General features: G+C 49.2%; 1 protein-coding gene, 1 long non-coding RNA gene and 1 other non-coding gene across 3 annotated transcripts in view; 1 reads left to right on the top strand and 2 right to left on the bottom strand.

Annotated features, from left to right (window-relative positions):
- Positions 1 to 1223: 1223 nt before the first annotated feature.
- The window catches only part of EPHX1 (epoxide hydrolase 1), a 37104-nt gene continuing 23118 nt past the window's right edge, over positions 1224 to 15209 (top strand). The window contains exon 1 of the mRNA XM_020879511.2: positions 1224 to 1306. The gene's annotated coding sequence lies outside the window, so the exon portion shown is untranslated. The remainder of the gene's footprint in view (positions 1307 to 15209) is intronic.
- LOC139037519 (uncharacterized) lies at positions 11108 to 12676 on the bottom strand. Its single transcript, XR_011490388.1, has 2 exons — positions 12506 to 12676; positions 11108 to 11502 (listed from the first exon to the last, which is right to left on the bottom strand). It is a non-coding gene; the product is annotated as an uncharacterized lncRNA (long non-coding RNA).
- On the bottom strand, positions 12286 to 12358 carry TRNAR-CCU (transfer RNA arginine (anticodon CCU)). The gene has a single exon. It is a non-coding gene; the product is annotated as a tRNA-Arg (tRNA).

Below are 15209 nucleotides of genomic sequence, written 5' to 3'. Positions count from 1 at the left end.
TCTCCAGACGTTTGTGCAGAAGAACAGCCTTTGTTTTGACTTTTTAAAAGCACATAATTTATTCTAGAGATCACATTATACCCATTCTTTCAGTCTATAAACCTTTCAATAGCTTTTGACTGAAAGCTGAAATCTGAAATCTGTCTAAATTCTGCCCTGCTTAGTTGGACTCAGTGCCTTATTTACTGTGTCTAGGTAGATTGTACTTTGAAATATCTAGCACTAGTACAAAAATGACAGTTTTACTGAGATGTAATTCACATACTATAAAATTCATCCTTTTAAAGTGTACAGTTCAGTAGTTTTTAGTGTATTCACAGAGTTATGGTGAGGCAACACACTCCAGAACTCTTGCTTGGAAAACCCCATGGGCAGAGGAGCCTGGTAGGCTGAAGTCCATGGGGTCACACAGAGTCGGACACGACTGAAGCAACTTAGCAGCAGCAGCAGCAGTCATCACCAATATCTAATTTTAGGATGTTTTCATCATCACTGAGTTTGAAGTGTAACAAATTTGAGTCCCTTGGTAATGGCTTCTGTTTGAAAGATTTGGTGAGGGATGGAGGAATCTCACAGACTGTAAGTTTTGGAGTACAGAGATGTCAGAGACTGCAGGGATGAGATCAGGCTTTACTAGGAAGGTGTGGGATTAAAGAACAATAGGATTTCATATTTGGATGCAGGAGAGCATCCTTTCCAGGTATACTACATAAGCAAAGGTTTGGAGAGGGGACTGAGTTGAGTGTTTTCATTAGCCAGGAACGAGCTACCCTCCAGTCATCGAGCTCCACTTTGTAAATCTCAGTCCTCGCCATGAAGACCTCTTTATGCGGGTTCAAATTTCACTCAGACTAGTGTTTCTCAGACTGTGTGTTGAAAGACAGGTTTGTTTGCTTTAAAATTTCCCAATCTGTCCTGGACACAACACACGTGTAAAATACAATAACAATGAACTGGTGAAAATATGAAACAAGTTACACAAGGCTTAAGCTTGAGGTTTGCTTGTTTATTGATTCAGTGAGTTTCTGAGAACTTCGGCACCGTTTCTGACCGCGGGCCGCGCTTTGAGAGCCCTCTTCCAAAGCAGAGGCGGGCTTAGGAAGGTGCAGAGTCATCCCGATGGTCAGGTAACAGGGGCGGAGCGAGACTGAACCCCGGTGGCCCCGCCCGCCCCCTGGGGGGCCGAGCCCGGGCGGGGTCAGCGCAGGGTAGTCAGGGAACGCGCGGATCGGGAGCAGGGGAACCCGGAGAGACAGAGCCGGAGCCGGAGGGACCGCCAAGCCCAGGAGCCAGGGAGCCGACGACCGTAAGCGCTCCGGGGCGTCGTGCGCAGTTTCCCGGGGGCCGGGCGCTCCCAGGGTGCAGGGGCGCAACGCGATCCCGAGGGCTGGGGGACGCTGGCGGCGGGCGCCGTATGGCCAGGGCTCCGGGGAGAGTTCCACACAGGCCTCCGCCGCCGCCCCTGCCCCGCCGCCCGCATCTGGGTCCCAACCGAGGGCTCGCCGCGTGCGGTCCGCAGTCGCTCGGGATTCCGGGAAGAGGCCCGCACGCACTCTGCCAAAGGACTCGGGCGGGCGGGGCAGCGCAGCGGGGCCCCCCTTGCCTGGCTCTCGCGGGGAGTACAGCTTCCAGAGGGCGTCAGGCTCATGCAGTGAAACTGCACTTTGTTCCCAGAGTCCTAAAACCGACCTCAAGTCTTTTAGCTGAGAAGTCCTCTCACCATCTCTAACCACCGTCCCAGTTTTTCTCTCCCGCTCCCGGCTCTTCTCTCTGGAGAGAAGACCAACCCCGCCCAGCTCAGCGCCCAGGAGAGGAAACGTGGGTCCGGGAGAGAGAGTTCACCGCGCAGTAGGAGCCCAGGGATGTGACCAGTCTAAGGGCAGCAGAGACCCGAGACTCCTGCAAGCCTCCCTCCCCGGAGGGATGCTGGGGAACTTAAGCCTCTGGCCCCTCACCTGCCCGGCCCTTCTGAAGCCTTCGGGGATGCGGGCGCGGGCTCTGACGATGTTGTGACTCTAATTTTGATTTCTTGTAAAGCTGCGCCTCCCACCCCGTTCATTCTCCTCTACTATATAAACTTCAGGCTCCACAAAGCCTGCGTGGGCCCCTGAAGCGGGGATGGGCAGACAGCCCTCTCTTAGCCCCGTCCCCGCCCCGCGGGCTCTGTACAGAGAACAGGAGTGAGAGGCGAGGGGGTGACCTCTGCATTCGGCACCTCAGCACCCAGTACATCGGATGTGAGCTGTTGCGGGAAATTGTTGAGAACGTTGGGGTTTATGCCTGATTTAGTGACACTCTGCAGACGCCTCTGAATTCAGCATTAAAAGTTAACACTTAAAAGAAGCGGCCCCAGCATGGAAAGTAACACTGTCTTCTGGTGTGGTGGTTGCATCCTTCTGGGAGTAGGGGCTTGAGGACCTTGTGGGGGTCTTTCACTAGCCCTAGTAGTTCTGATTTAGCAAGAAACTCTGGGCTTCCCTGGTGGATCAGGGGACGCAGGAGATGTATGTTCGATCTGTAGGTCGGGAAGATCCCCTGGAGAAGGGCATGGCTACTCACTCCACTATTCTTGCGTGGAGAGTTCCATGATAGAGGAGCCATAGGATCTTGAAGAGTGAGAAACGACTGAAGTCTCTTAGCACAGCACTGGGCAGGCTCAGCAGTTTCTCTTTCCCAAATGTCCACACCTAGAAGGGCTTTGTGATGACTTCCTCATGTTTCCCGAGCAAATCCAGAGGACTGGCCATGTGTGCAGGCTCTGCCCGGGGCACGGGGGCTCAGCAGGGACCATGTCTTCATAATGGAGTCTTTAGTTTTGTTGGGGGAAAGATGGACAATACGCAAGATAAATTTGTAAAATGTAAAGTATGTTAGGAAGCCATGTGTGCCGGGGAGAAAAGCAAAGCACTGAAGGGAGAAGTGGGGGGTGGGGTGGGGGAGGTGGAATGAGGGAGTGGCAGGCGGCTCTCTGGAGTGATGGTAGACCGGGTCAAGGACGTGCAAAGGCCCCATGCCCGGCATGTGCCTGGCACGGGTGAACTTTATGTCTGTCTGCTGAGCGTGGGCCAAGCTGCCACCTGCGTCCTTTGGTGTAAGTGATCTACTGGATAAACTGAACTGGCCCAGCCTGAGAACAAGAGGCTCCCCCACCTCCGGTTCCAAGAAAAAGAAAGTCTTCCATGGAAAATAACTGATCAGCAAGGCAGCTGGGATGAACTTCAACACCATCTGCTCCAACCCACATGCTCCCTGTGTGATCCCACCTGCCTCCCAAGCTATGCCTTAGGCACCCTGGCTGGTACAGACTTACAGGAGTGGGAGGTCTGTGGGACGTGACGTACTGGGGGCTCTTTGGGCAGAGGGACCCTTAGCGAAAGGGCATCAGATCATTGGAGGAAGTGGGATGCCTCCCCTAGCCCCCTCCTGTGGTGTCCTTGTTTGTGTCTGAGGTCTAAATCCAGCATTAGCTGGAGGTCACAGGGAGCCCCTGTGTTATCACTGCACGGTGACCCACCCATGGACATAACCCAACATGCCCAGACTTGGTCTTTGCTGACTTGCACCTTGACTTTGTTCCCAGCATCCTATCCTGGCCCAGACACGAGAAGGGAGGGCCTGCCCAGGTTCCAGTTCTCCATCCTTGAGCTGAGATGTTCAAAGATAAGAAACACAAGTAGGCTTAAAAAAATAAGGCAGGGGTCAGTGTGCGCTGCTCACTGCTGCCAAAGAAAGAGCCCAGTGCAGACCCACTTGGGCTGGAGTGGGCACAGAGCAAGCCTGTGGTGACTTGAGGGGCCTCTAGGATCCCATGCTCAAACCCCAACTCTGGTCAAACCCTACGTCCCATCATGAGAGAGTCATTCCTTTGAGAGGTAATACAGTGATGTGGGAGAGAACTGGCTAGAAAGAAGATCCGGCTGGTGTCCCTACTCTGCCAATCAGGTCCCCTTTGTGGACCTCATCCATGAAATGAGGTTGAACTTTATAATCTGCAAAACTTCTTACAGCTCTATTATGTGATGATTCTGTGCATAAGAATCCAAAGGGATCTTCAGAAAAGGAAATAGGTTAGTGAGGAAAGGTCAGCCTTGAGGGACTGGGGTGGACCTGCAGCCTATGCCAGATCCACTGGGGGCAGTGTCAAATGGAGTGAAGGGCCAGGCCTGGGGTGTGGGCCCGGGACAAACCCCAGGCAGAGGTTGAGGGCCAAGGGTTAAGGCAGAAGGATCACTTCCCAGCCCAGCTGGCCCTGTGGATTACCTGTGGGCTGCCTCTGGGTCGCTCTTGGCCTGGACTCTAGGAGCAGAGGATCCGGGGGCTTGTGGTCAGGTAGGGAGGTTGCAGCAGGGAGAAGGCACCCCAGAAGTTCACCCTAGAGGGAACCGAAGCTTTGCCAGGAAGCCAGTCGCCTCCACCTCCCTCCCTGAGTGGGGAGTGCTGGACGCTCCCTTGCCAAGGAGACAGCTGTGCAGTCCTGCCCTTGCACACTATATTACTGAACAGGCAATCATACAAACCAAGTTCAAACTGAAACAGTCTCTTTCCATCAAGGGTGTATAGCCAGCCCTCCGTAACCCTGGGTTTTGAGGCCATGGATATGAATCTGCCAAGACAGTGGGCTGACTGTATATAAGGGACCTGAGCATCCATGGATTTTGGTATTTGGAGGTCCTGGAACCAGTCCCACATGGATACTGAAGAAATAACTGTTTACATTTCTGAGGGTGGTTTATCCTTTGTCACCAGAGAACAGCCATTTTCACTCTCTAAAGTCTAGCCAGAGAGCATATCTCCAGGCAGGCTCCAGGACCTGCAGGGGAGTCTTCCTGTCTACTGGACCCCATTGTCTGTGTCTTGGCTTTGCTGTCAGGCAGTGGACATTGTCACAAGGACCCAGTTGAGGGCACGGTCCAGCTACTACAAAGCCACATCTGCTAGGCTCTCCATCGCCCGACTGAAAGTGATTGCATTATGGGGAAAAAAATACTCTTCTGTTTGGGGAGTTTAAGGACTTTCCGGAGGATTCTGTAGCTAACCCACAAACGGAGACCATGGGGCTTGTCCTAAGTCAGGAGCAGGCATTTTGGCTACGTTTAACATTTGGGAAGATTCATAAACAGACTGCATTAAAATGCAGTTTTGGCACTTACAAGCTGGGTTAACTTGGACAAACTATTTAACTTGTTGAAGCTTTATTTTTAAATCTCTTTAAAACAGAAACAAAAACTACTAACATGCCTTACTTCTCGGGGTTATTGTAAAACATGAGATGTTGTGCTTAGAGTCTTCCTACCCCCATGGCCCGGCCCAGGGCTTCTTTGGGCTTCGTCCAGGGAGGTGGTGGCACCCAGACGCATAGCGATGTTCTGGAAGGGTTCTGAGCACCCCCTTACCCCTTATGGGCCCATCGGGCTGGCTCTAGCTGGGCTGTGGTCTGCAGTGTGAGCCGTGAGGGCAGTGGGAAGCTGATCAGGAGCGAGCGGGAGGCCAGCTGACTCCGGCTCAGAGACCCCCTACTGCGCTCCTCGCTGGCTGGGCCTGCGCCTCACCCTTCCCCGAGGACCACCACCTCGGAATGTCCACCAGCAGCTCAACCTGGGGCTTGGCTTTTCCTGCAGAATGAGTGACCTTTGCGATACTGGGTGCGGCTTTCTGGGTGTATTGTTCTTGTCAGAACTGGAGAGACGTGGACCTTTTGGAAAGTAAGAGAAACACAGGTTCCAGCGCCAAACTCCATGATTAACTCCATGAGTGCCAAGGGCTCAGGGAAGTCTGACTCTTACCAGCTCTTTGTGGGGAAATGGATGGCCTTTCCCGCTTTCCAGTTTTCTCCCTGTGAACCAGGCTGTCCCTGTGAGAAGGCAGGAGCAGCAGCCTGGTCGCCGGCTGCGGGGAGGTGGCCCCCTGCCCTCACCCGGTTATGTGCCCCCTTCCCACAGGCAGGTCTCAGGGTCACGGTGATACTGTCAAGGTGGAACATCTTAATTTCCGAGTTGCCCGCTCGACCTTTGGTTGAACACCAGAAGTATTTTTAGCTTTTGTATTTCTTTTTACAACCTAGACATTTCCACAAGCAGACTGACCCCACCAAGACAGCAGCAACGCAGAATATTCCTCTAAACTCCGACCTGAGTCCTTCGGGCTGCAGTACGTGAGCACAGGGACGCCTTTCCGTGCATTTTAGATAAGAGAGCCAGCTCAGGTGACCGCGCTGTGGCCCAGCCTACAGTGCTATCCTGTTACACACTACTGAGGAAGCGCCCAGACGCGGAGCACACTGCTGAGGAAGCCACCCTGGGGATGGGAGGAGGGGAGAGAGTGTGGTAAATGGTGGGAAGGAAATCCAACAGGTGTATTATATGGCCCACACCTATTATCTCCTGAATAGAAGTCTTTCTCTCCTCAACTAGAAAATGCCACGTATTGAAATTCCAGGAAGGTAATGCTTTTTCCTCATAGGCAGTGAACTGTGTTCCACTTGGGTTTTTCCTTTGGTGATTTGGAACCAATGGACAACTTGACAGGTCTCATTTTAATTGGCAGACGTGAGATGGAAAGGGTTCAAATAAAACTCCCTGAGCGTGAGTGAGTGCACCCTGTGGGGTAGAGAGAGAGCCGGCTCCCCACTTGTGTTGTTTAACTAAAAGGTTGGCTGAAGGTTGAGTGAATGAGTCTGTGGCCACCCCCACTCCAGGGGTATTTAAAATCTGCGGAGGTCGCCGTCCCCTCCCTGAGGTGCTCCGGGCCAGCCAGCCCACCACATGGCCCCCCTTCACCGTTCCAGACTCTCCTGTCAGATGCTGAGGCTGCCCCCTCCTTATCCCAGGCTGAGTCCTCGTGCCAACGCAGGAGACACGGTTTCAATCTCTGGTCCAGGAATATCCCCTGGAGAAGGAAGTGGCAGCCCATTCTGGTATTCTTGCTGGGACAATTCCATGGACCGAAGAGCCTGGCGGTCTATAGTCCACAAGGTTGCAAAGAGTCGGACACGACTGAGTGATTAAACAACATATCCACCCTGGAGCCCCCTGCTCTTCTGTCTCACAGAGAAACCTCCTTAACTTCCCACCTTTGTGCAGGTAGCATTTCCTCAGGGAAGGTTCCCTCAGCTTCAGCCTAGGTCTGTCTCCCCTACCTTAGTGTTCCCAGGATTGAAAAACAAAAAGTGAATGCCCTTTTTTTTTCACAGTCAAAAATTCCCTGTGTGACCACTTTACCTTTGTTCACTCAGTAGGAGATGTACTTTATTCTGCCCATCTTGCAGACGGGGAGACTGAGGCATGGAGGAATGAAGTCACTGGCCTAAGGTTACCTGGCCTATGGCTGGCAAGTGGTAGAGCCAGGATTCAAAGCAGGCCATTAGTACCTGACCACCAGCCGAGCTGGCACCCTACTCCGTGATTTTCATCAGATCCGTGGTCACTAATTGTATTCTTCCTGTCTATCTATTCAGGTGTGTATATGCATATATAGCTGGGGGCAGAGGGCAGGGTGACTCTCCAGGGCAGACAGGGATGTGTCTTCCTTCCCTCAGGACCCAGAACAGGGACTGCCCCATCAGAAGGCTGCCCCCCACACTGTTTATACATTTTTACGTCCCTTTGTTTTTGCCTATAAACTACTTTTTCCTTTCTCCCAGATGCTGGCTCCAGGCTGCTCTCCCAGTTTTGGCTCCAGGTCTTTCAGGGAGATAAACACAGTCCTCACCCAACTGCAGAGGACTCTAATCAGCCCAGCCCAGATGACCTAACCCATGGACTCCGTCCAACTGGGGCCCTGCCGGCCACTGGGGCTCAGGGAGAGGGCTGTGAGTGGAGAGTCTGGTCACGTGCTGGGCTGTGCAGAGTCGGGGGGGCACCTGCACCCAGGGCTGTCCCCCACCTACCCTGGGCCTGAGTGCTCTCTGCCACATCGGGTGTCGTGGTTGGGGAGCCCTGGGAGCCCCAGATGTGGCCATCTGTCGGCCTGCATTTAAGGAAGAACATTCGTGGTTTGCGTTGGCAGGCCAGCCTGAAGTGGAGGGGAGGCTGTCTGCTTTCCCCATTCTGCAGGATGTGCCTCCCGCCACAGAGGAGCAAGGCTGGGTAGGCACACAGACCCCCAGCCCCACCTTTCTCTGGCCTGGAGTCTGGGGGCCCACAGCGTACCCCTCTGCCATGCCATTGTTGGCCAGTGGCTGGCTTCTCCCAGAGGAGCGTGTGGTTCTCATGTCTGAATCCCTCTCAGGAGGACTGAGGACGACAGGGTGGAGGGAGGAATTCCCACATGGAGGCCAGAACTGGGCTTTCTCCGCAGGCTCAGGACTGTGGCCACCTTCTCGGGCTCTTCTTGTGAAGGACACTGGGGCATCTGGCTGAAGGCCAGGTACATGGTGAGCGCTGACTTGGAGTTAGCTGGTAGCTTTCTATAGTTTAGGGAGCATTTTCTAATTGCGAGGTTCTTGACACCTGCCTGGTTTGAGGAAGGAGAGTCTCCCAGTTCAGGCTGTGCCCCTCCTCACCGTGTTTGCCAGGATCCTGAGGCTGATCCTCACCCTCTAGATCTCAATCTTGATTCCAGCTTGTGCTGCATCCAGCCTGGCATTTCTCACCATGTATGCTGCATAGAAGTTAAATAAGCAGGGTGACAACATAGCCTTGATGTACTCCTTTCCCAGTTTGGAACCAGTCCGTTGTTCCATGTCCAGTTCTAACTGTTGCTTCTTGACCTGCATACAGGTTTCTCAGGAGGCAGATAAGGTGGTCTAGTAGTCCCATCTCTTTCAGAATTTTCCAAAGTTTGATGTGATCCATACAGTCCAAAACTTTAGCGTAATCAATGAAGCAGAAGTAGATATTTTTCTGGAATTCTCTTGCTTTTTCCATGATCCACTGGATGTTGGCAATTTGATCTCTAGTTCCTCTTCCTTTTCTAAACCCAGCTTGTACGTCTGGAAGCTCTTGGTTAATGTACCGTTGAAGCCCAAAAGTGAAAAGTTGCTCCAAAAAGTGAAAGAGTCTTGGTTAATGTACTGTTGATGCTCAAAAGTGAAAAGTCGCTCCAAAAAGTGAGAGTCTTGGTTAATGTACTGTTGAAGCCCAAAAGTGAAAAGTCGCTTCCAAAAGTGAAAGAGTCTTGTCAACTCTTTTGCGACTCTGTGGACTATACAGTCCATGGGATTCTCCAGGTCAGAATACTGGAGTGGGTAACTCTTCCCTTCTCCTTCTTCCCTTTCCCCTTCCCAACCCAGGAATCAAACCGAGGTCTCCTGCATTGCAGGCAGATTCTTTACCAGCTGGGCCACCAGGGAAGCCCAGTTGAAGCCTAGCTTGGAGGATTTTGAGCATGACCTTGCCAGAGTGTGAAATGAGTGCAATTGTGCAGTAGTTTGAACATTCTTTGGCATCGCCCTTCTTTGGGATTGGAACGATAAGTCACCTTTTCCAGTTTTCTTTCCAGTTTTGTCCCCAAAGTAGCAGGAAGCTATTTAGGAGTTTTAGGGGCATGATGGGGTCAGATTTGGGTTTCCGGAAGATCGCTCTGGCCGCAGGGCACACTGGAGGAGGCAAAGCAGGGGTGAGTGGACCCAGCTGTAGTCCAGGGAGAGAGGGGCACCACCTGGGCACACGGGCGGGCTGGCGGTGGTGGAGGTGGATTTGTGGTATAATTGGGAGGTGGAGCTTCCGGAACTCGCCTATAGATTGGATGTGGATGAAATGGAGGATGGGGGGTTTCAAGGCCATCGCCTGGGGTTTGGGCAGTTAGAAGTGGGTACTTCCAGCTACAGGGAGAGGGAACCACAGAAGAAGACAAAGTTTCAGGAGACAAGTGCAACTCAGATGCATCGGAGGAGGCTTTGAGACATTGAGGAGCTGTCAAGTTGGCAGGTGGGTGCCTGAGTCTGTTGCTCAGAGCAGGTCTGGGTTGGAGATTCACGTGTGTGTCCTCTGTCCAGAGGCGGCAGTGGGAACTGCGTGCACAGAAAGGAGGGCCCTGTTTGGACAGCAGGTCTCCCACAGCCCAGGCAGATTTCTTTACCCCATTTCATATGCTTGCCAGGCCCCCAGCTCTCAGATGCCTGTGGGTTTCCAGATTTCCAGATTCACCTTTGTCTCAAGGGCTTCTTGGCCACTGGGAAGTCACACCAGGGAGTTTGTGCAGCTCTGGTGCTGTGAGGCGTCTGACTCAGTCTTGGAGCAGGATCACAGGGAAGAGTCACTCTTTCGGTCTTCTATACTTTAGAAAAGGTATCATTGTTTTATTTGGGGGCAGATAGTTCAGGCATGTGGTAAAAAAGTTTTTTCGACATACAGAAGTTTATTCAGTGAAAGTTTGTTTCCTCCTTGCCGGAGGCCACTATCACCAGGGTCTGCATGAACTCTGACAGTCTCCACATGACTGTGTGTGTCCTTTGGTCCACACCAATGCCACCCAGTAATCGTACACACTTTTTTGTACCCTACTTTTTTCACTTACCTATCATGGAGATCTTTTCATTTTAGCATATAGATTTACCTTCTGCACATATTCACTGTATGAATGTCACAGACTATTTCACAGTCCTGGAAGATGGAATATTTATATTGCTTCGATCTTCTGCTTTTACCAAAAAAAAAAAAAAAAGGCTGTAGTGAATATTTTTGTACATATGGCATTTTACTTAAACGTAAATTCAGTATTTTGGAGGCAGAAATTCCTAGAACTAGAATTGCTGAGTCAAAGGTCATTTGTATCTTACATCTTGACAGGTATTACAAAATTGCTTCTCACCCAGGTTTTTATTTAAAGAAGAGTCTGCATAGTTGGAGTCAAGTGGGACAATATCCTTTTCTGTTCTCAAGAATGATGGCCCCATTCTTGACAACACCTCTTTGAGGAGCCACCTACTGTGTTGTGTCTGTCTTTGGAGAACATACCTTTCTGTGACTGGGGCAGCAGGAAAGTGTTTATTTATCATGTTCTATAGCATTGAAATTGTATATAGCATTGAAAATTTTGAAAACTGAGCATTTGTTCTTAAGAGTGTGTGCCCTGGAGGACTTGATATATTTTCTTTTCCCTCTGACTTTCTCAATCAGTTAGGATTACTTTAGGCTTTATGTAATAGAAAACTCAAAATAACAACAGCTCAAACAATATAGAAGTTTATTTTTCTGTTATACCAAGGAAGTTTGGAAGTAAGTAGTCCAGAGCTGGACTGGTGGTTCCATGATGAATGCAGGATCCTTCCATCTTTCCCCATCATCTCTGATTTCCATCCTCAAGACCACTTCATGGTCCAAAATGGCTACCGGAGTCCAGCCATCGTGTCTGTGTCCCAGGAAGCATGAAAAAGAAGGGGAAGGGGGAAATGTGCAGCTTTCCAGCTGAGTCAGAGCTCTCTACATAGTCTTCCACATACATCCAAGACCAGTGCACCCTTGTGCAGGTTGTTCACTGGACAAGGAAACCATTCATATCATCATCATCATGGATTTGTATTTTTATTTCCAAGTGCTTTCTAGCAGATGGCAGTGAGGTGTCCTGTAACAAAAGCAGTATATTCGGTTCATTTTCTGACAGTATTTTGAGGAATGGATGTCTTTTCCTAATTCACACGAAGGTTCTGTCTGGATCACAGATGGCTCTGCCTCAGACACACTTCCAGCTCTTTGTCAGCACCTAATCACCCTGTCATACCCAGAGCCAAAAAATGTAGTGTTTAGCTGAGCTTTTCTGACTAAAATAAAACTTCCAGCGCTGAGAAGGAAGAGGAAAACATAGCTGGCAGTCTGCCACAATATCTCAATCTGGGAGCATGTCTGCTGGAGCGGCCAAATCACTAAGGGCAACTGGGGTGGAATGCTGGGTTTGAGTAATCTCCTGCCTTGGCCACCTTTTTCTCACGCAACCATGAAAGACTTACCTCCCAAGTGTATTTCCTTTCCTTGATCCCCTTGGGATCTAATTCACAGAAGAGTCCTCTGAATTGCAAACACAATTTCTAAGTTAAAACTCCTGAGTCAGCTTCATCATGATGAAGTGACAATTTATAAAAGAGATAAGATAGGGACACCTTTCAGTTAATACAGGAAAAATTAAATGACTGCACTCCAAAGCTTGTAATCAACTTTTACAGTGAACATGGATGTAGATTATTGTGAATCTTTGCTTATATTCCATGAACTTTCTTACTTTCATGTCTTTGCACATGCTCTCTCTCTTTTTTCACTTGTGGATTTTTAAATGCCCAGTGAATTTGTTTATTTATCCTCACTGGGTCTTAGTTGCGGCACGCAGGATTGAGTTGTGGTATGTGGGATTTAGTTCCCTGACCAGGGAATGAACCTGGGCCCCCTGCATTAGGAATGCAGAGTCTTAGTCACTGGACCACCAGGGAAGTCCTTGCATATGCTCTCTTTTCTCCCTTGATGTATCTCCATTCCACCATTATTTTCTGTCTGGTAAACTCCTATACATCCCTGAAAGTCCTATTCAATGACCCCCATACTCCATGAAACATTTGTGGCAGGCTTACCACTCTTACCTTTGTACACTTCTCTTCCATCTGTGTAGATATTATTGTATCTATCGTTTGAGGGATTGTTATTTGTTCATTTGTTTGTCCTTCTAGAGTATGAACTTCAGCAGGCACAAGACTGTGTCTTGTTCCTTGTGCCTGCAAAGAAGCTAGCTCATCATCACAGGCAGTGTTTGCTAAACCGCCCTTTGACCTTTGATCGATACTTGCTTTTCCAAGGCACCAATCCAACTCTCTCATTTTCTTTAAAAGAGCAAAATGACTTCTTGATACTTTATACATTCCAACTGCAAACAGAGTTTTCTTTTGAACTTTTAGCATCAATCTAATAGTGAACTGTTTGTTTTAAAACTGGTGTTTCTGCCCCAAGCATAACAGAAATACTTTATATTCAGTGAAATTCTTAGCCTGAGTTTACTTTTAACAATGCTAAAGAGAACTAAGCACCGCTTTTACTTGACCTCCTACATTTAAAATTGTCCTTTGCAAGTCAAACCCAGAAGAACAAAAGAAAAATTAAATAATAAATTGCTCTGTTTGTATCTTTTAGGGGTAAAGATCACTATATTGTGCAATTAACTGTTTCATCTTGAACTAATTCCTGATTTTTTCCCCAAGTTTCATAAGCACATGCTCAAAGCTTCGATACAGAATTTGGGGACTTAAGTTGCATACAATCCCATTTCTTATCAGGGTAGTCAATTGTTTAGATTTCCCTCCAAGTTCAACATCTTAGAACTAAATGACCACCATCTTCCAGTTATTGTGTCTTTAAAAATATCTGGCTGCTTTGCAACAAAAACTACATTTTCCTTTTGAGACCAACTAATCATTTTTTAAGGAAGGGTACTGTGACTCCAGGGGAAAAAAAAAAAAAATGTTTTCATTCTGAAAGGCTCCTCACTTCCCCAATTCTTTCAGCAAAGTATTTTGCCAGTATTCTGGAAAAGTGCATTACAAGCAAAACAAAACAACAACCTAATTAGATTAAATATATTTTTGGAAGCTTTGGAGTAGATAAATTAACCTCCAATTTCAGATGCTAGCCTAATAAAGCAGAGACTCTCATTTCGTGTTGTATTACTTCTGAGTTTTTCATAGTGTTTCCTAAATATTGATGTTTTTATGTGGATAGACTATTTTCTACACCAGCAGGAGCTGACCACACAGAGGAGATAAATATAGCTTTCCTTGGAAACAGGAAGCCTTAGTAAACAGAATTCTGCACCCTAATGTAACTTCTCAGAACAGAAAAGAAGAATGGGGACTACCCTCCAAAGACATCTATTGCAAAACACTAGTAGCCAAGAGGTATATAAACTTGCACTTTCCTTAACCTTCAAGTTTGTCTTCGGTGAGAGGAGGCCAGTGGATGACCACGCCATGCACTCTCCTACTCCCAGTCTGCTTATGCAAGTCTTTGGCAGGGTCCTAGGCCTGTCATCTAATAGGGGTAGGGACAGGGGTCCTCTGGGGTCTCTTGAGGCATGAAAATCCCACGTAGTGATAAAAACACACATTTGTGGAGTACCTGCTCTGATCCTGTGAAGTTGACACTATCCCTATTTTACAGATGAGACCACAGATGGTGACTCAGTTGGTAAAGAATCCACCTGTAATGCAGGAGGCCACCTGCAATATGCAGGAGACCTGGGTTCGATCCCTTGATTGGGAAGATTCCTTGGAGAAGGAAATAGCAACCCCACCAGTATTCTTGCCTGGGAAATCCTTTGGACAGAGGAGCCTGGCGGGCTACAGTCCATGAGGTCGCAAGAGTTGGACACGACTTAGCAACTAAACCACCACTATCACAGATGCTCAGGGTGGCTTGGGAAGTTGGCCAAAGCCCTTCAACTGGTAAATGGCAGAGCTGGACTTTGAATTACTCGGACAAGGAAGCACGCTAGAAGATCCCTTATTGTAAACTCCAAAATGTTCCAGTTCTTAAAGGTAGTCTGAGTTGCTGTTGGAGGCAAGGGGGTTCCCGTGGAATGAAGGTTCTGCAAGAAAGCCAGGCTGGCTCCTCAAATGGGAGCACCAAAGTGGGCCACTGGGCCTCCCCAAACTCGCAAGGTGTTTGCATTTTCCTTGATGTTATGGTGGGACTGGGTGACACTTCGTTCCCAGGGACCCCGTGACTAGGTCTGCCCTCTAATGTCCCACCTTCTTCCAGGAATCAAGCTACCAGTGGCTGATTTCTGAGTCAGTAAGTCTTACTGAGTAAAGAAAGCTCGGGTTGGGGTGCCACAGCTGAGGAGTGGCATATAGGCTATGGGGAGGCCTGCGACCATGGCCAACCCAGACTCATTAGAGGGCATCCTGGGGGTGAGTCCTCAGTCACCCTGGAATGGGAAGATTCCTTGGAGAAGGAAATAGCAACCCTACCAGTATTCTTGCCTGGGAAGTCCTTTGGACAGAGGAGCCTGGCAGGCTACAGTCCATGAGGTCGCAAGAGTTGGACACAATGGCAGGATCACCCTGCTGAACTGCATCAGTGCAGTTGCCCAAGTCTTGCTCTTCAAGCCTTTCTTTTCTAGACCTGTCTATACACTGCACTCAGTGGAGAGTTTACAATATAGTGCTTGAGTCCAAAGAAAAGCACCGTGCTGAAGTCTCTTATTATAGATCAGTTTTGCTTGTTTTTGTCCTCTATACAAACAGAGTCATATGGTGAGTTCTCTTCTGTGTCTGGCATCTTTGACCCAGTGCT

Source organism: Odocoileus virginianus, chromosome 11 (assembly GCF_023699985.2).
Source record: "Odocoileus virginianus isolate 20LAN1187 ecotype Illinois chromosome 11, Ovbor_1.2, whole genome shotgun sequence".
NCBI classification, from domain to species: Eukaryota; Metazoa; Chordata; class Mammalia; order Artiodactyla; family Cervidae; genus Odocoileus; species Odocoileus virginianus.
Note: the sequence above shows the minus strand (reverse complement) of the source record. Positions and strands in the feature narration are given on the sequence as shown.